Genomic DNA, 20884 nt, shown 5'->3' on the forward strand with positions numbered 1-20884 from the left:
AAGTTGGAGTTCATTTGTTTGTTGGGAAAGTTGTTAACAGAGTCAGTGGTAACAGAATTTCATAAGAATTAATACAAACTTGTGAACAATTTAAGAGAGTCATTAACTCTGTTTGTTAATCCAGTGGGAAATTTCCTGATTCACATAGTAGGAAAGGATAGCATGGATGATAACATGGAAAATAGTCTCTCTACTGTCTGATTGTTTGCTGCCACATGCAAATAATCATGAATACATCAATCTACTAATTGCTAATCAGCCCGCACGCTGTTATAATAAATTCATATACTAAGGTTGTTCTGTCAATATTTAATTAATGCAGTTTAATATAATGACTGTTCTTGTTAACATCTGTTCATAGTAGAAATAGGATTTAGACATTTAGCAACACAGCAGTACTTTTCTTCTCAGGCAATTGATGTTTAAACAGTGTTTTTCCTTTGCATTGCAAATATTATCTAAGACATCCAAGACTTTGTGACACCATCCATTTATAATGTAGCAGCAGCTTATATAGCAGGCTGGAAGCTGCACCATTTTGGGCACTATAAGCATACTTTTAAATCATTGACTTAGATGTTAAGTCTATCACAAAACTTGTGTTACAAGTTACATAACAAAATTATATAATAAAGAACAAGCTATTCCATGGCATAATGCAACTGCCTGAAAATGTGTGCCCATTTTGCAAAGTGCTTGTTATTTTGTCATGCGGTGACCCTCCCCCCCCACCATTTAAATGAGCCCCCAGTCAAATAGAGCCAAATAAAAGTAAAACTTTAGTGATGAGAATACACCAACTGACATTGGATTTATTAGAATTTTCAGTTATTTATTTTTTTTATTTACTGTGTGTCTCTTAAAGTGTAATTATGCAATGTCTCAGACTACATGTATATTTGTATATTGACTACATTAATTCTCTACTATATGTAAAACCCTTGGGATTTTATTCATTATAGTGTAAATTGGCTGGCAAACCATCATTAAAAGTATCATATATATTTCATTTAAAGCATATAAATGCAATTAATAGCACTTTATTCACTAAAAAGATAAGTGACTACAGGAGATCTTAAGGAATGATCATGATTTAGTTTCATTGAAAGTTTAATAATTTGAGAGCTCACAACATCTAGCATATTCAGCAGTTATTTTTACTCTGCTAATAGAAAAAGGAGTGTCTTCTGTAAAGGAAGTTTATATTTATTCATATACTCCTAAATATAGATGTTGTTTTCATTTAAGTACATCACCAGATTTTAATGAAGTCATAGACTATATCATTGTTATTATATATAATTCATATTTATAAACTGGTGAGACTTCATCAACCCTATGTACATGGATTTCACTCCTCTATTTCCACACCCAGTTTCTATAAACTTTATCTTTTTTATTTCTAATTTTAAAAATATTTTTTATTCACTATATTTCATATTGATAATGTTTTGGTTCTTTTTACTACAGAGTTGTTTGATTTTTAGAACTGAATCACAGTGCACAAATCACAGCAGAAATTACAACTTGCTTGATGTGGAAACAGGGTAGAAAAAATTAATAGAAAAATTTCTTTAAATTGTTGTTCAGACAGCCAGCTGTGGAAAATTTAGACAGGCAGAAAAATAACTTTGTTACAGTTTGATAGGGGGCAGGGTTGCTTGTGTTTTGTTCTGTTTTGGTTTTTTACCCTAAAGCAAGCACAGTATAAAAAGTAATGAACTGACAAGGGTGTTAGTGAAGAAAAGGGTAAATGAGAATAAGGTTTCTGCTGCCAAAAGTGTTAAGTCACACAGCTGCCTGTTACCCTTATCATATATGCAAAATAAATACTTTCTCTGTTACATTATGTATAAAATGCTGTGTCACCTTTGAAAAGGTGAATAGCAAACCCAGTAAAACTCTGAAGAATCTACTAAACCAAATACATAAAAGGATCATGTGTCAAGAAAGCCTTCTGGGTGAAAAAATGCCCTTTCTTCAACATTTGACTGAATCATTTGAGTTAAAAATAAAAACAGGTAAGTTAGAGATGCTATGAAGTTCTCTGAAACACAGAAGGAGGGATGATATGTCCTTGGAAATCTGAGACCCCTGGGTCTCAAGTAGCAGTTCCCCTCAAAGCTAGTTAAGTCACTGGACCGAGCAAAAAGCACTGTAGGTCTTTACTATTGATTGTGGTATGAGTGATTCTAATTTTGTAATAAAAATTTAATTAAATACTGGAATAGACTTCTTCTGTAAATTTAGCTGGTGCTATGTCTGATAACAGAGGTTAATTTGGAAGAACAGTACACAACATCTGTTCAAAACAAAGCATGAATTGAAATCAGATATTGTTGCAGGTTAACCTGAGATATTTGCAATTAATCTCTTATTTGGGTGTCTCAGGAAGCAGTATTTGTTTCACATAATTTTGCAACTGGGGATTGTCATGATCCGCTTATAGCGGGGTGTCGTGATGGTTCGTTAGCCAATCCCAAAGTGCAAAAGACAAACAGCAGGGGACTATCAGTTTAATCACAACAAATGCACCTTTATTAGGGGCCAAAAACAATAAATGCGATAGTGGGGTCAGAAAAGAAATAAAAGGATAGAGAGAGAGAGAGAGAGAGAGAGAGAGAGAGAGAGATGGGGAGATGGGAATAGCTACCAACACAGGCGGAGTCCTCACTGGTCTGGATGATGGGGATCCATCTTGTTGTGTTGGGGAGAGTCTCCAAAGTCCTACCTAACCCAGGGGTCCAGTCATGGTCCACAGAGGTAAAAGGGGGGAACATGCAGAACAATGAGAGTCTATTGATATTGCTATGGGGGGAACAGGTGCATCTACAGAAAACCATCCAGGCTGAACAAACACAATGAAGAATAAGGAAGTTACTGGAGAAGAACAGGTCAGGTCATTCTCCCCCCCACCCCAATTCTTTGTGGTAAGGGTCTCAGTCCTTGGGGAGAGGGTTCTTGATCTCCATCTGTCACGGTGGTAATGAGGCAGATGAGGGGTCTTCAGTGAGAGACCACCAGAGTCACCCCAACAGTTCATTCGGCTTAAGGGTGGAGAGTGAAGCAAGAATTGCAGCAGGCTGCTTGGTGCTGGGTCACGCTGGGTCTTCGCCAAGTCCTGGCCAACTCCTTGCCAAGTTCTTGCCGGGCCTCGTTGGGAACAGCACGTAACGGCGCAGCGGCTGCACCTGCACTGGTGCCTTCTCCAAGCCGGAACTGCAGAGGGGGAAGGGAGTTCCTGCTCGTGGCAATCGGCAGGCAAATGAGTGAGGGTCTTCAGACAGTCTCTTATGGGGATCAAACTGTATCAACTATTAAGCATAAATACACAGCTCTCCTAATAAACATTATTCATTGGGCTAGATCAAGACAATTCAAGCAAGATACAAATGTTCAAAGAGAAAATGTATTTTTATATACATAGGTATAGGAAGCTCAGCTAGAATAAATCCTACCCCTACTCCCTACATGATGACATAAAGACATTTCTGCACTTGCTTGGTTCTGTAGTCTGAGAAATACTAATTTTAGGGCAATATAACTTAGAATACTAACTATATTATCTCATTTTAGTTTCTAACTTGTTAGGATTTAGATGCATTTTTGAAGTGAATTTCCCAGTCAACCTCCCTAACCAGACTCACAGAAAGAAATAACTTCAAAAGGTGTAAGTAGGATTTCTTTCAGAGTAAACAAAACTAGAAGATGAGCTACTGGAGTACAACCAGTGCACGCCAGTTACTATGGGCTGGCATATCAGGCTGGCATGAAGAGCTTGACTTCTAGGCTATGTTCTGGCAGTTTAGGATTGAAATATGTCAGGCATGAATCGACAGAATGTGCAAGAGCCAGAAACACACAGGGGTTTGACTCTGAATGTATGAAAATAGTATTTTCTAATCATATGCCTGTGACCAGATGCTGTGTCCAGTTAGAGTACTTAGTTCTATGGTGTCTCAAGAACCAGGAAGTTTGAAGCAATTCTAAAAGTCTTTTCTTCTGTTATACTTCCATCTTTTCTCTCTTCTTTCATCTACCATTCATAGACATGAGAAAACATGTGAATCATATTCTTTTAAGAGAGACAAAATAGAGAAAATTTTTTCATTAACAAAGAAGGGACTACTGTACATAGCCACCAGAGATGGGACAAACATTAAAACAGCTTCTGGCAATATGAATGACAGTTTGCTACTCATTCAAAGAGAAATCTAGCAGTGCAAACTTTTTTATCTTCATCCTTAAAATGATTCTGCTTCTTCTGTTTGCTTCTCTACCACAACCATTTTCATCTTGACTTCCTTTTTTCTTTCAGAGCAGTCAACAGTAATGTGGGAAAATAGAAAGGCTTTATTCTATGATATTTCTATAGTTTCTTCCTTGAGCCACTACTGAAGCAAGAAAACTGGTAATTTCTCCAAGTACTTTTATTTCCCTTTTCTGATAAAGTTTTGAAGGTCTTTCTTGTTTGGTTTTGTTTATTTCTTAGACGCTCTAGAATAAAGTGATAATAAAATCTAGGACTTTTCCTCTTGATGAAACCTATCACAAGGAGAATCTTGTAACTACAATAGTAGCCATTGACAAGCTCTAAAGTCACTTTAATTATTAATCCTCAAGGACTGTATATAGATTAAAAGGAGAATTTGCACCTGTCTGCTATTCCTGAGATGCAGTAAAATGGCACCTGACTGTGTGAAACCAGTGCATAACCTCAATACTCTGCTCATTTATGTACTACTATCAGGAAAAAAGCTCTTGGTCCCTTTGAAGTGAATCTTCTGAGATAGTGGCAGTCGATAATGCAAATTGAGGTTTCCACATGCTTTTCTTCTGTGACCTGTTCATCTTTTTTTATCAGCCAGAACTATCAAGGCTGATTTTTAAAAATGGGTTTTCCTATGGTTTTTGACAATAATGAAAGTCCATAAATGAACAGACAGAGGGTAAAAATGCAGAGAGGGCATGACTCTTAGGCAACCTAGGATGTTAATGATAGATTTAAACAGTCCGTATATCTGGAGATCTTTGAGTTGATATATAACCTTGCAAAAGAGCAATTCATTGCAATTTTTGCAATGGCAGCTTCAAAAAGTCATCCAGAACTTCTTGGCACTTAACACAAAACAGAAGAGACAGCAGATACCATGGTTTTACAGGCAAGCAAACACTGGAAAACATGCAAGTTTCTCTCAGGAATACATATTCAATTCTGAGCCAATTATCTATTAAAAGATAATTGAATAAATAATAAAGCTATTGTATTCATCTAGGAAAAAAAACAGTTTCTTTGACATTATCTCTGTATTGCATCTGTTACTCATATACTAGATGAAGGATGAAGTACTTCCATCTCCATTTAAATGTTCCAGTTCATTGCAGTATTTGCTTAATTAGGACATCTCCCAGAGAAAATATTTGGCTGAAAGGTATTCTACTTAATTCTTTATATGGCTGCCACCAAAAACATCCTTTTCTCACTGAAGGAAAAATTCCAGTGATTTCACTTATTGAAGAAATGTTTATGAAGTTGATGGGGAGTAAAATAATTATGAAGATTCTGTACCAAAAGAAAATTTAGCTCACTAAATCTGATAGTTTTTTCCCTGCTGAGTGAAATGATTTTGAAGAAACAGGAAAGTCTGTGTCTGTGTCTGTGGTTTTAATTCTGTAATTATTTCTCACCATCTTACATTATTTTTTTTAATAAATTAGATTAATTTCCTCAAATCAAGTAATTTTTTACCAGTGACTGTAACTGGTGAGTAATCTTCCTTATCTCAATGCATGAGGATGTTCATCTCATTTTCTCTCTCTGCCCTGTTGAGGAGGGGGAGTGAGAGAGTGGGTAGATGGTGTCTGGTCATTAGCCAAGGTCAATCCACCACAAGAACAATAATCAAATAACTTACAAGTTGCAAGATAAAATAAGAGGTGATGTGAATCACATTGTCTCCAAACTCTACCATGTGGGCTCAGGATTGTGCCCGAGGTTGTCTGGAAATGAACTAGCTCTTCCTATCAAGCAGTCTTTTACTCAGTGCCATTGCATACTTCAGATAGGAGCTACTCATGATATTCAGTCTACCATTTAGATATTGCATTCTGAAGTGTGGGACAGTTATTCATCAAAAAGCTATGTGCAGTAAAGATAAATTAGCTTGTAGTCAAAGATTTCTAGTTCTCAAGTAATATTTAATTCACACAACTTAATTTTAAAATGTCTAAGCCCATATTCCTAATCTTACACTTTACTCTTTTTCCCATTCGTAGTATCTCAGCTTCTACCCAGCTCCAGATATGATCTTGAATCAAATTTCCCAACCTAAACTGCCCTTCTTAATAAACTTCAAGCATGTCTCCATCTTACTGAACTGTTTGCCAATTTGTCAGTTTTCCAATTTGCCAATTGGTTTATTTGTCAGGTTTTGTTTCTCAATTTGTTCATTTGTCAATTGTTAATTTCTTGCAACTTTCACAGTACTTGTCCAGTTGAATTAACGTCTTCATTCTAGTGATTAGAGTGGAAGAAGTGCAGATACTTGGTTCAGCCCAATACCTTAGAGTTCTGTTTAGAAGGGTATAATATTGGCATGTAATATTTTAAAAACCTCATGTTGTATGAACTTGTAAATATTTTAAACAATGTATTTTAGTTTTTACTTTATATAAAGTTACCCAAATACACCACACAAGCAATTATTAAATCTATGGCTTCTATATATTTGCATATCATAATTTGATATGCTTTGGCCACTACATTCTATGCCTCCATAGAAACTGAACTGAACCTAAGTTTAAAAAAAATATCTAGAAACAAAAAACATGCTTATGACTGTAGTTATAAGACAGAATACCAAGTGGCCAGGAAATTTTAGTTTTCAATGAAAGACCAACTTTGATGTTTAGGAGCAGTAACAAGAGCATAAATATTCAAAAGAGAGCAAGAAAGCATAGTGGAGAATCAGAATAATTTCCTGAACATACTTGTCTAGTACTATAGATTCCAAAGTACTATTTTCTTTTTTTTAAGGATCAACATTCATATCTCCTAACTCTTAGAAGTGTGCTCTTGAGTTGCTCTGTTATTGTGGCATTATCAAGTTAGTCTGCTGAAGGCAGTTTCTTTGCAGAAAACAATTTAAGATTTATTGGACTTGAAAAAGTGAGTTTTACTCTGTAGTGCACTAGTTATAGCCCTTTCTTTGAAAAAAAGAGATCATGGGCTGAGATCTGTGCTCCCAGTCCTTGTTGTTCTTAAAAAAAGTAAAATCCAATAATGTTTAAGTAGTGTTGTGACATGTGCTTTTAGCTTTTTCTTGTTATTACTCTTTCCTTCATGTAGTGTCAATTTTTCTGAAAACAGCTGTTACTCAAACTGTCTTGGCAGAAAACCTGTTTTTCATCTCATCTCAACACAATGGTCAATTTGATGACTTAAGACACTGAAACTGAGAAGCAAGATTTTTAACTTTATCAAACTTAATTGGCACCTTCTGATGTCATGGCATGTAACATAGACCTGACTGGGACTGTTAGTCTTTGATGAAACAGAAAATCATAGCTTGAAATTCCCCTAGAACCTGTTTATATGATCAAAACACCAATAAAAAGAGGGAATTAGGTAACTGTATGAGGGAGAGCTTGATATAATTTACTAATTTTTAATGAATGATTCAAGGTTTATTAGTTACATAAAGATTAATCATCATGTAAAAATTTCTAAAAAAATTAATTTTGTACACTGCAGGTAGAATGACTCTGACAATCTTCAAATGCTCGATCTGAGAGAAACATCAGAACATGGTTAACCACCTTCTGTTTTGTCCCTATGAATATATTATATATAATTATACATACTATATTGTACGGGAAAAAGGAATTGATTCTTCATTTTGAATATGCCAGGTAAAACTGTAAATTATTGGTTCTTGTTTCCTGTCCAATAATACTTATCCTTCTTGAATTTCTACAAAGGAGATTTTCTTAATTCTGGAACATTTTTTCTCAGAAAAAAAAAATGGTCTAGTACCCTCATCATAATTGTAGAAATTTGATACTGTATTATTTTTGTAGAAGATTGATTTTTCATTCCAAAATGTATATGACCTATTTAAAGAAGTACAGTCATACATATTGAGCCATCAGATCACTTGTATCATCTGTTTATATTCAATTTATTGCCTCTGCTCCCTTCCCTGATGCCTATTGTATGTGCAATTTACTATTTCTTTTTTTAACCTTATATTTTCAATTTAATTTCCAATAATCATAAATGAGAAAAACACAGCAATATTAGGAAGACGTGACATGAAACCTGTCAGACTATTTTTTCAGACATTTAATTATTGTATTTTATGAAGGTGTGGACAAACTGTCCAATCTGTCAGTCAGCAGTCAAATAGAAATAATCCAGTTTCTCAGAAAAGACATCACAAAGTAGGCCAGTGAGGTGTGAACAAAGATATATATCCTATAGTTCTAAGTTCCCTAGGTGTACTGTTCAAAAGAAACACATCTATATGGGTGTCTGTCCTGTGGTCATACCTGTAGGTCTCAGTGGTGGTTGCTGGAGGATAACCTGTGTGGAATGAACCAGGAGCTTCTTGGAAATGGACCCAAATAACCCATCTGCCAAATATGATGCCAGCCTAAGGAGACTCTAGTGTTGCTACTCAGACATATTTAAGTGTACCTCACATCACCACTTCATCCTTTTTTTTTTACATGAGAATAATAATAATAAAAAAAGAAATAATATTTAATATCAGTATTAATTTAAGAAAACAAATATTTAATAGAATATAGGTAAGCAGTTTATTCATATAGTTTTTCTTATAATATTTTACAAAGAAAATCATAATTTTATCCAACTATCAAAAAGGAATATTGAGGCTAAATGATGATCAGTAATTCAATAAACATCAGTTACCCAGTAGCTGGTAACAGAATGTAAATCCATTTTGTTACCATTTTTCAGCTTATGAATGTAACCACTAGTTTGAGGTATCTTCATATTAGTAAAATAATCAAAATCCATGTGCCCACAATTCCCTGCATATCTGATATGGTCACTACATAGGAAGAAGAAGAACAAGGCGGCTTTTTTTTTTTTTAACTGAAAAGTTGAAGCTAAATTTATAATATTGAAAAAGTTCAAGTACAGTTGAAACTGGACGGTCTTGTATCAGAAAACAAGAGGCTTCACAAAGTAAAATCAAGAGAGGGTCTAAGGGAAACATTGGCCTGATACCAAGTGGTATCAATTTATTCTGGTTGTAGCACCAAACCTGTGCCTTGATGATGACCTCAGTCATATGGTTTACATTTAGGTACTTCTGCAAGAAGCAGGGAACTGGGCTCAGTGGTCCTTGTGGGTCCATTCCAACTTGGCATATTCTATGATTTTATGAGTCCAGGAGAATGGAAATGGTGACTTTCCATTTATGGACACTAAAATTTTAAGGAACAGTTAAATGTCCATAAGTCTGTATGGCCTGATAGTGATTCATCCCAAAGTAATTGAAGAGTTAGCAATGTTACAGCAGGAACATTCTTTGTCTATCAAAAGTCTTGGCAGTCTGGGAAAGTCCCTGCTTACTGGAAGTTTGCCAACATTCTTCCAATTTGAGAGAAGGCACAAGAGAAACTGAAAACTGGAAACTACAGACCTGTTTGTTTAACTTCAGTACCTAGAAAAATTATGGAGTAGATCATACCAGATGCTATTGAGAGAAATTAAAAGGAGAATTCAATCATCAGGCATGGTCAATATTGGTTCACAAAAAGGAAAATCCTGTTTAACTAATCTTATGTCCTTCAATGTAAAGTCACCTCCCTAGTAATGAAGGGAAGAAAGTACATGTGGCTTTACTGGAATTATCAATATATTTGACACTGACCCTTCTGGACAAGTTGTCCAGCTGTGAGATGAATGGGTGCACAGTGCACTGGGTGAAGAATGGTAGGGCTGGAAGTGCTGTGCACAAAGGAGGTGAATGCACCACTAGCAAGTTTTTTTGACAATAGTAAACTGGGAGGTGCTGTTGATTCTTTTGAGGAACAAGATGCCTTGCAGAGGGACCTAGATATATTGGATCATTGAGCAGTTGTTTGACATTTAACAGGAACAAATGCTAAATTCTGCACTTGGGATGGAGTATGATCAGCCAAAAGTCTAGACTGGGGAAAAAGGGGCTGGAGAACAGCCCAGCAGAAAAGGTTCCTGGGATGCTAGTTGGCAGCAGCTCAGTAAGAGCCAGCAGTGTGCTGTGGCAGCCAGCAGGGCAAATCTCATCCTGGTGTGCATCAAACACAGCATCTCCAGCTGGTCAAAAGAGTTGATTATCCCAGTGTGTTCAGTGTGGGTGCATCACCCTGAGCATGATATGCAGTTCTGGGCCTCACAATTTAAGAAGGATGTTAAGGTATTTGAATGTATCCAGAGGAGGGAAATAAAGCTGGCAACAGGGCTGGAGGGCATGTCCTGTGAGAAGCAGCTGAGGATTCTGGGTTGAACTGGCTTAGAGAAAAGGAGTCTCAAGGGCAACCTGGCTCACCACAGCTTCCTGAGAAGGGAAGAGGAGAGAGAGGTACTGATTTCTTGTGTCTAGTAACCAGTGATAGGATGCTAGGGAAGAGTTCAAAGCTGCACCAGGGGGATTTTAGGCTGGATATTAGGAAGTATTTCTTTACCAAGAGAGCCATTAAACAGCAAAACAGTCTTCTTAGAGTTTTGTAAATACCCCATTCCTGGCAGTGTTTAAGAGTCATTTGGACAATGCCCTTAATGATACACTTTAACTTTTGGTCAGGCAGTTGGAATGGATGACTGCTGTAATCCCTTCTAACTAGACCTATTCCATTCCATTCCATTCCGTTCCATTCCATTCCATTCCATTCCATTCCATTCCATTCTTAACTGAAAAATCAAGCCATGGAAAAATTTGGCTAGATTAAAGATATTCACTCTAAAGTTAATGCAGTGCTGTTATAGATATGTCTTGTGATGTATCATCTAATTACCTCTGTTCTCCTTAGGAGCCCTGTCTCTACAATATCACAGTGTGTATCCCAGATCTATTCAATAATTCACATTCTCCTCAATGTCCACTGGCTGTCCACTGGCCCTCTTCCTTATTTTCTCCGTAAGACTGAAAGCCTGGTTTGGAGAAGGAATTCTTAGTTTCCCCAGAAGTGTTTCTACAACATTATCAGAGAATGTGTTACTGTTTCATAAATATGAATAAATTAAATTTCACATATAGGAATTTCACCATTTTAGAGAGAGAGAACTGAAACACCAAAGGACTAAGATTAAAAAAACTCTAGTTTGAATACATACGATCTTATTTTTCATATTATTTGCATTAACGGATCTTCATATATTCACAACATAGCAAATCAACTTTAATTACATCTCTGAACAGTTGATATTGCTGTTATTGAGGAACAATATGTTCTGACTATAATGAACATGCACCTTTAGAAAGTATTGTTGAAGTGATTTATCAAATACAATGAAAATCAGTAGCAGAGGCATAGACAGAATCTTATTTCCATACAAATATTCAGCTTCTGTAAATATAACATCAACTTACATGTAGTTCAGCTTTTGCAATAAACAAAGCATGACACTGTACAGGCAACGGTTCACCCTGTCCTTTTGCCAATCTCCTCCTCGATTGTGAGACTACTTCCAGGTCTTTTCCCCCTTCACCCTTTGTCTCCATGCTCATTGCTTCTCTATAGACTATCTGCCATGAGATCTCAGCCTCTAGAAAACTCTTTGCTTTTTACCACATCTGCTTTTTCCTTCTCTGCTTCATGTCTTGCCCACAACAATACTTCTAGGAATTTTTATTAGTATTCTAATTTACCAACCAATTCTCAAACCAAATTTACTGTGGCTTGAGCCATTAAGATGTACAAAAATCATGATTTAGATGGCATTTAGGTACCTGATTCAAATTCTGAAAACTTCAGTCTAAAATGTGGAGAAAGCTAAAATGCAAAGGGACACCTTTGCATTCCCATGCATTATTTTACTCTCCTGTTTTTCTGGACATATCTTGTGCTATATGTGATCATAAAAGTGTTATATAACCAGAGAAGTTGCTGGGCCTTTTTTTGTAGTGAAGAGTACTGAATAATGTTATGATGGCACTAACACATTAGTGAAAACAAAATTTTAAAGGAATTGTCTGTACTAGATGAAAGCCATGTATACATGCATTTGTACACAAATCTGCACACAAAATTGCAGTTCAAAATATCCTTTCAAATCAGGATGTTACCAAACATTGCACTATTCCAATGACCAAATCCCAACGAGACTACTGATTAAAGTATATATACATGTCAGGCAAATTACGTAGTCAATTAGCAAATTGAGCAATGTGTAACAATGCAATTATATAAGAAGGAAATTAGTCAAATTCAGATTTTGGAACTTAGACAGTTATTACATCTCTTGGCTGAAGTTTGACTGGTAATATAAAATTTTACTCCATTTTGCTAATTGCCATGCTGTTTGCAGTCAGGAAAATCAAGTGACTATTCTTGCAAAATATCAGGTTGCGGCTGAAATGAAGGATTTATATTGATGGGAGGGGTAGACCTCGGTACAAAAATTACCTATAAACTATTCACTCTAAAATCAATGAAAATATAACTGTCAATTTCTTGACAGCATAGTGGACCTTGGGCTTAGGACTAACTGGAAGCCAGAAGATAAACTGTCCTCTACCAATATCCCCAAGGACTTCATGCAAACCGATTACCACAGTGTAGGCTCCTGCTCTTGAGATGCTGTGAGAATGGGTCTCATGCTGTTTCACTATTATATTTCATGTATTAGCTTACATTTTCAGGATATTAAGCAAAGTAAAACCAATGTATGGGCAATTCTATTACCTATATTCTCCATAAGTAATTAAAAAAATATTTTTCACCTCATTCTTTTTTTTTCTTCCAAGATCAGTTAGGAAATTAAATTAAGAGGATGTTTTGACCTACTCTACTTTTTTGTCTGACCCTTCCTCAAGGTTTTAAGTTCATGATTACTTAAAGATTGGTGTTGAAATATCTTTTATGATCTGTGTGTTTGTGATTTAGAAAACGTATCTGGTTTCAAAGTGATAATCGATGACATATGAAGCTGCCATTAGCACCTGTAACTTTTACACTTCTTAGTTAATACCTAAATAGCGAATAAGAAAAGGACTTCTGTGCAATGGGGCCAGGTGCAATACTTGGCTATTTGTCTTTCAGCTTTAAGTTTTTATTGAAGAAGGTAGCACTTATTTCTTTTAATTTGGTTCCTTTATAGATTTCAAGATAATTTTAGGCCTCCATAAAATTATGTGTCAGAAATTTTTAGACATCATTTTATAAGAATAACCATTTTCAGTAACAAAAAATAAATAACACAAATTTTCAAAAAATCTAATAAAAGAGAAAAAAATATAATTAACTCAGGAAAGATTTTGAGGTGGACTTGAACTTGATGTTTCACATATGATCACAGTAGAATTTATGCTAACAAATTAGCACCGGACAAATCTTTCTAGAAGAGTGGATTATTATTGAATTCCCAGGAGAGAACTGCCACGGTTTAACCCCAGCCAGCAAGTTAGTACCAAGCAGCCTCACATCACTCACTCCTCCAATCCACCCCATGTGGGTGAGAATTAGAAAGGAAGATAAGCCTCATGGGTTGAGATAAGAACAATTTAATAATCTAAATAAAATATGGTCATAATAATAAAAACCATAATAATGATAATAATAATATGCTGATAATATGATCAATTATAGTAGTAATTATAAGGAGAGAGACATTTAAACAGAACCCAAAAGAAACAAGTGATGGACAATGCAATTGCTCACCACCTCCTGACTGAGAACCAGGCTATCCTCGAATACCACTGGTCCCTTCTGCACAGCTCCCCAGTTTATATACTAGACATGAAATTCTATTATATGGAATATCCCTTTTTTCAGTTTGGGGCAGCTCTCCTGGCCACACGCCCTCACAGTGTTTTGTGTACCTGCTCACTGACAGAGCATGAAACACTGAGTAAGTCCTTGACTTAAGACCAGCACTACTTAGCAAACACCAAAACATTTGTGCATTATCAACATTATTCTCGTGCTAAATCCAAACTGTGACACTATACCAGATATTAGAAAGAAAATGAACTCTGTCCCAGTTCAACCAAGACAAGTATGATAGTACTCACTGAGATGGAAAAAACCCCTTCATCTCATCTTTCTTTTTGTGCCAGGTTTCATGGAATGTTTTGCTTGAAATATGGAGTTAACAATGCAGTCAAGATTAATTAAACCTATAACAAAAAATGTATATCTAGAAGTGCAATTGCAGGACACCCATGTTGATAATGCTGTGTGTAAACTAATTTTTGCAAGCAGTGTCAAATATTCAGCTGAAATTTGGTCCATAACATGCATTTAAAAGAAAAGTGATAGGGAAAAAAACCCAGCCCTGAAATACTATAGATATTTTCCATTTAGAAATCACAGTGCTATAGGGAAAGTAAAGTAAAAAAGCAAGCTTATCTTTATTAGAAATAAAATGGATAGGGTCATGTAATGAAAGCTAAGACATTTTTTTATTTTGGCTAGTGCCTGTTAGTTAAATGCAGGGTGTCTTTTTAATAGGCTACACACTTCCTTTAGCTAGTTTGAATTACATTGGGGCAATCAGGTCTTTACTGGGACATATAAGCAATAAAGTCTACAAATGTTCCACAGCGGCAGCTATTTCCATTGACTTGAGAAGCTTGCTCTAGAAATATGAAGCACTTTGAAAGCTTTGGTGTTTTCCTGTATCCACAGTCTGGCTTCTATAAAAAATATTATTTTTCTGATATACCACATCTGAAATATAGCTTATATCAACTGCAAATTTACATATTAAAATTAATGTTGTCACAATAAATTTTAGCAATGTGTACAGTCTTTTACAAAAAAAAAATAAAAGTTCCTTTCACATGAAATATTTGTTCCACGGAAGCTGTATTTTATGAAGTATCTCTCAGTGCTCTTGATTAAACAGGAGCCTGACTTTACCTTTTTTTCCCTCAAAAAAAAAAAAAAAAAAAAAAAAAAAGCAGTTAATCACCAGATTACTGCACTGCTTCAGTGATGATTTAAAGCTGGAAGTGGCATTCCCCTCTCCACCCTGTGCTTATTACACCACATCTGCATTCACCTGCTGCATCCAGGTCTGGGGTCCTTAGCACAAGCAAGTCATGGACATGTGGGATTGAGTCCAGAGGAAGCCACAAAGATGATCAGAGGATTGCAGCAAGTCTCCTATGAAGACAAATTTGAGTGAATTAGAGTTTTCCAGCTTGAAGAAGAGAAGGCTTTTGGGAGGTCTTATTCTCATTTCAGAATTTAAAGATGACTTATAAAAAAGAGGGATAGTGAATTTTTGCCCAGACAGATAGGAGAGGGATAGGATAAACAGGAACAGTTTTGAACTAAAAAAGGAGAGATTTAGATTAGATTTTAGGAAAAAAAATTCTTTACAATGAGTGTGGTAAGGCACTGGAATAGGTTGCCCGGAGAAGTTGTGGATGCCCCATTCCTAGAAGTGTTCAAGGTCAGGTTCAGTGGGGCCCTGAGCAGTCTGGTTTAGTGGAAGAAGTTTCTGGACATGGCAACAGGATTAGAAGTACATGATCTTTAAGATCCCTTCCAATCCAAACTTCCCATGATTCTCTGACCCATATTGCACAGTACAGCAGCGCAGGATTTAATGCAAAGTCTTATTTAATTGTATTAAAGAAGTGATACGCAATTCTGTTTTGCTTACACCTTCTGACCAAAAAAGAAAAAAAAAAAAACAAAACAAAACCACAACAAGCGAGACAAAAGACACTATAAAAGAGATTTTCACTTTAACATAAACAATCTCTAAACAGCATGTACTGTACTTTAGACTGTCATGGCTTTCAGAAAAATAATAATTAGCATTTAGAGGCTGTTTAGAGGCATTTAGAGGCTCTTAAAACAGATGTTTCTCCATCTTTATAATGTGATAGCAGATTTTTCTTGACTTGCTTTAGTCACTGAAACCTTTGTGAATATTTTTGGGTAGTACAGAAGATAATTTTGTCAACAGATATAATGGCAACAAAATTTGGTTACTTTAGGTCTTTTCAACATTCTTGAATTGCATCTATAACCCAAAATAAATACAGATTTTATTTTGAATTAGAAAGCGGAGTAGTTCATTTTCATTCTTTAGGGATGTAGTCTGAAGCTAAATGAAAACAATGGAATAAAAGAAGTGATCCATAGCAGTAATAAAAAAAAAAAAGAAAGCTTGTTTAGTTATGCATGAAAAATGGAGATGGATTGTGAGCAAAAGCACTGCTTCAGTGGACTTAAGTGCTTCAGTGCAAAAGCACTGCTTCAGTGAAAAGGAAGAAGACAAGAAGTTGAAAAATGGTAATGGAAATAGGTAAATGTCATTAACAGGTACAGTAGCTTGTAATGCATAGATATCAAAGTAGGAATAAACACAAATGGTTATTTATTTAATGAAGACTCCTGTGAAATGCAAAATTACTTACATTACAAATAAAATAAAACTTAAAGTAACTTAAATTTGTAAGCAAAAGAATCAAACACTGGAAACTTTATTGCACCTCAGGGGATTAGAGTAGCTCCTTCAACCACACCAGTTATTGCTGTGTTACATCCATAAGAAAGAAAAGCAGGTTTTCATGAGCAATGTGATGTTTTGAGTGTCCCAAATCTTTCTGAGAAAGGCAATTAAAATAATAAACTTCACTCAGAAATTATGAATCCACTTCTCATTAGATTAAAAATATAGCAGTTCCAATAGGAGCACATTATGGCACAGGTACTTAGCACATTGCAGTGCTCTGAAAACATGTATTTCTATAGTTTCTCTACGTGACACTGCAGTACACTGTGTGAACATGCGCATTTACCCCAGAAATTCTAAGTATCACTCAAAATCACACTATCATGGGATAATTAAAGCCAGAAGGGACTTAGGAGGTCTTTAGTTCAATGTTCTGCTCAGAGCAGGGTCAGCTGTAAGATCAGACCAGGCTGCTCAGGGCTTTATCCAGTTTGGACTTGAAAGCCTCCAGCTGTGGAGACTGACAGCACAATCTCTCTGGGCAGCCTGTTCTACTGCTTGGAGTTACAGAAGCACGGCAGATGTGCAAGCCAGCCCACAGGCTGACCTCTGATGTTACTTATAATGAACCACTGTATGTACACAACTGAAAAACTGTTTGGTATATTATTGACCTACTTCTCGGTGTCTTTACATATAAGAAAAAGGAAAAAAGGAGGAGCTGAGTGGAGAAAGAGAATGCTGAAAGTAACACAGATCTTATTTTACAGAGCAGGAAAGCAAAATTCATCAAAATTCTACTCCATCTTTTGTGTTTGGATTTTTCTAAAGTCTGTCCAATTGCCTTTCGTTTCCCTGCCTTTGTGCAAGGCAGGGAAAAGAAAGGCAATTGGACAGCTTAAATTCAGAGGACATTTTGCATCAATTATATCACAAGAAAAACAAAAGAAACATATTGAAAATTTCCTATGTAAGTGGAATGTTCTTTCAGGGTATCTTAAAACAACTTTTTTAGATCTGTATTTTTTGCTTCACTGTTTATAAGCTTACAAATTATAGTTTACACAATATAAATGGTCAAGCTGGGGATTCAAATTCTGAATTTTATTTTGACCCTCAAAACCTAAGCAATATTAAAATATTTATAATCTTATGGTTTGCATTTCATTTATTATAATCTCAGAATAATGTAATGTATATTGATCATACCACATCAAATGATTTAGAGTGAAAGACTCAGTTTTGAATATATTGAATGAGAGAAGCTATATACCTTCTCATAAAAGGACTGTGAAAAAGGAGAACATATTTTTACTATATTGCTTTTCTGTCTAGAGGGAGTTCTATATGTGCAATATATATTTTTGGAAACTCTGCTTTTTACTAAATTTATGTGCAACAGAGAGCAGTACTAACTGTATATCCAGATTTATTGCCTTCAGAGCTTACACCACCCGGAACAAGGAAAATATATGGTTTCTATGCATTAGCAATGCAATGTATGTATTAAAAATATTTCAGTATAAATTAGTAAATGAAGTTTGCTGACTTATAAACAATATGCTGTTGCACTTTCTTTGTTTTTTTTTTTTTTTTTTTTTGGTTTTTTTTTTTTTGGTTTTTTTTTTTTTTCCTTTCAAGACACTGTGATTAATGCTCTCTTCCTGTCAGTTAGGGGTCACCTATCATGCACTGGGCATTAGTTGCTATTGTCAATTGTATAAGGTTACTGGCATTTTGTCATCTATATTTTGCACTCAAAATAATACAAGTGAAATAAGTGTGTAAGGCCAATTAATAGGTAGTATTATATGCAGAAATATATAGCATTATATACACTAACAGAAATACACAGTAATGCAAACAAAACAAAATCTAGTTCAAATATCATCTAAACATAAAACACAGCTAGTTCAGCCTTTTTGAAGAGGTCAGGAATACCTTGTTTTGCAGAGATGATCTGTGACCATGCAGGTTACAACTGTGATGTCCTCAGTAGTAGTGTCTAAGTTCTGTAAAGACTTTGAAGTTTGAGTGAACAAATTGGCTGATTCCTCTCAGGCTGCAGGGCTACTCTGATGAACACCAGTTGCATGTAGATTGTACATGTTATAGAGGAATCCCATTTATATTCCCACATTATAGGTTAGTTTCAAAAGCATTAAACTCAATTTTCATTCCGCACCAAGTTGTACTATAAAATTTCTATCTGGGTTTTTACATTGCTGGATTCTGGAGGAAATGCTTATGATATACAAATAAGTATTGATTTTTTAAAATCTAATTATTGGTCTATTAGCTGGATCTTTGAGATGCGTTCTCTGTGTTCTGCTGACACTGTTCTTTAAGCCAAAAACTTCTTCAGATCTAAGCATCCATTGAGATTCTTTTTGGCTTTTTAACTTCAAGGATTAGTTGTTCTTCATTTTTCTTACCTAAAAGGAGATAAATTTTACATGGTGATTGATTACAGATCCAGTTTATTCATGGAGATTAGGTAGCAAACAAGAAGAATTTGTTTGTGTTTTCCTAAAATGCACTTGAATGTAAAAAGATGTATGCATTATTTTCAACAAGAGTGTGAAACATCTGTTCTCAAGTAATGAGAATTTGAAAGATGATTCTGTTTTTAATTTCTATTTAAGTGATTCACATCCAGAAGAGCTCAGAATAAGCACCAGCTCTCAGACAAACTAATTTATTAACAAACTGGGCTGAAAACCTAGCATTATTGTTCTCTTGTAGATTACACCAAATTATATTAATTTAATTAAAACAGAAAATCATGTTTATTGATTAACTAATTTTGTTGTCAGTCAGAAAGATTGAGTAGCTTCTTTAGTTCACAGGCTGAAAACAATGTGAGATTATGTGCTGAATTAAGAGAGTGAACAAAGTAAATTGCTAATACATTGCTTATACCTGCTTCTTTCTATAGCTAATGCTAAGTATAAGCCAGATTCCACACTCTCCCCAGAGGTTTCATTAGAAAAGCAGATAAATAAAGACAGAAAATGCATTTCTTCATATTTATCACGGTCACTGTTATTCTTCAAGTTATCCTCATAAGTTGCAGAACTTGATTCCTTCTCAAAAACCTTTGATGTGATTTCTATTTCATCATAAATTCTAGTAGGTTTTGAATATATATTTACATTATAAAATATAAAGGAGACCCTTAAAGGTATCAAAAGAGACCAGTAATGGCCAAAAGTTGACAAAAAGTGCACACAAAGCAAATAGAAATACACATTTTCTTAGACATTATAATAATAACTGCAAATTTACAATAAATAAATAAATAAACAAATAAATAAGGAAAAACCAGGATACTGGGATTTGCAAGAAAAGTAGAAGAGGGTGAACTCTGATTATACCAAGCACAGAAAGATGAAATTTAATTTGTGATGATTGAATGATTGATCAGGGTATTTTAACCACTTTTACTAGGGCCTTGTTATATTGTATCTTACCACTTACTAAAGAAACAGACCTAAAGTAAACCAGTCTGTGTCTAATGGAATGTTTTTCATTAGTGGGGTTATGGACTGCACATGTCACTTCCCCTATATGTGTCCTCAGGTGGCCTGTTTTATCAACTAGAGTTTATGGTGCAGCATTTGAAAATCATTTTTCCTGATTTAAAGAAACCTTATGAACATTTTTGAGAATTAAACAATGTTTAAGGGCAAAGTGTCCAGAAAAGAGGCTGAAAATGAAGATTACGGACCTACTTCCTCTTCTCAGATTCTGGCATAAGAGAAGTAACAACAATCCTTTCTTTCTTTCTTTAAATGTCTCTCCCCTGAAGAAAAGAGCTACAGATTTTCTATATCAAGGGATTAAGGCACAAACTAAAGTGACTCCCAAAGTCACATTACCCAGTGCATTAAAAGATCACCTCACAATCACCAATTCAGAGTTTATTCCTATCATACAGTCAGATGAGCTTCCTGCCTCTGAGTACTGGTATGAGATATCTAACTGAGAAGGCAGTGTATATTTAGTAGAAAAGTTTATCACATTTCCAGAAAGGAGTGAGAGATGACAATGCACAAAATATTTCTGATTCACAAAATGGTATTAAACCCTACGATTTTCATGTTAACAAAAAAAAAAACAAACTTTTTAGTATTTAATAATCTCATTGCAATATTTTAAATAGCATAGAATAGGACAGAATGTTCTCTCAGTACAGTTTGGTTTTCCACTTTTTTGCCCACTTTTGCCTCATTT

Source organism: Lonchura striata, chromosome 1A (genome assembly GCF_050655825.1).
Source record: "Lonchura striata isolate lonStrDom1 chromosome 1A, ASM5065582v1, whole genome shotgun sequence".
NCBI lineage: Eukaryota > Metazoa > Chordata > Aves > Passeriformes > Estrildidae > Lonchura > Lonchura striata.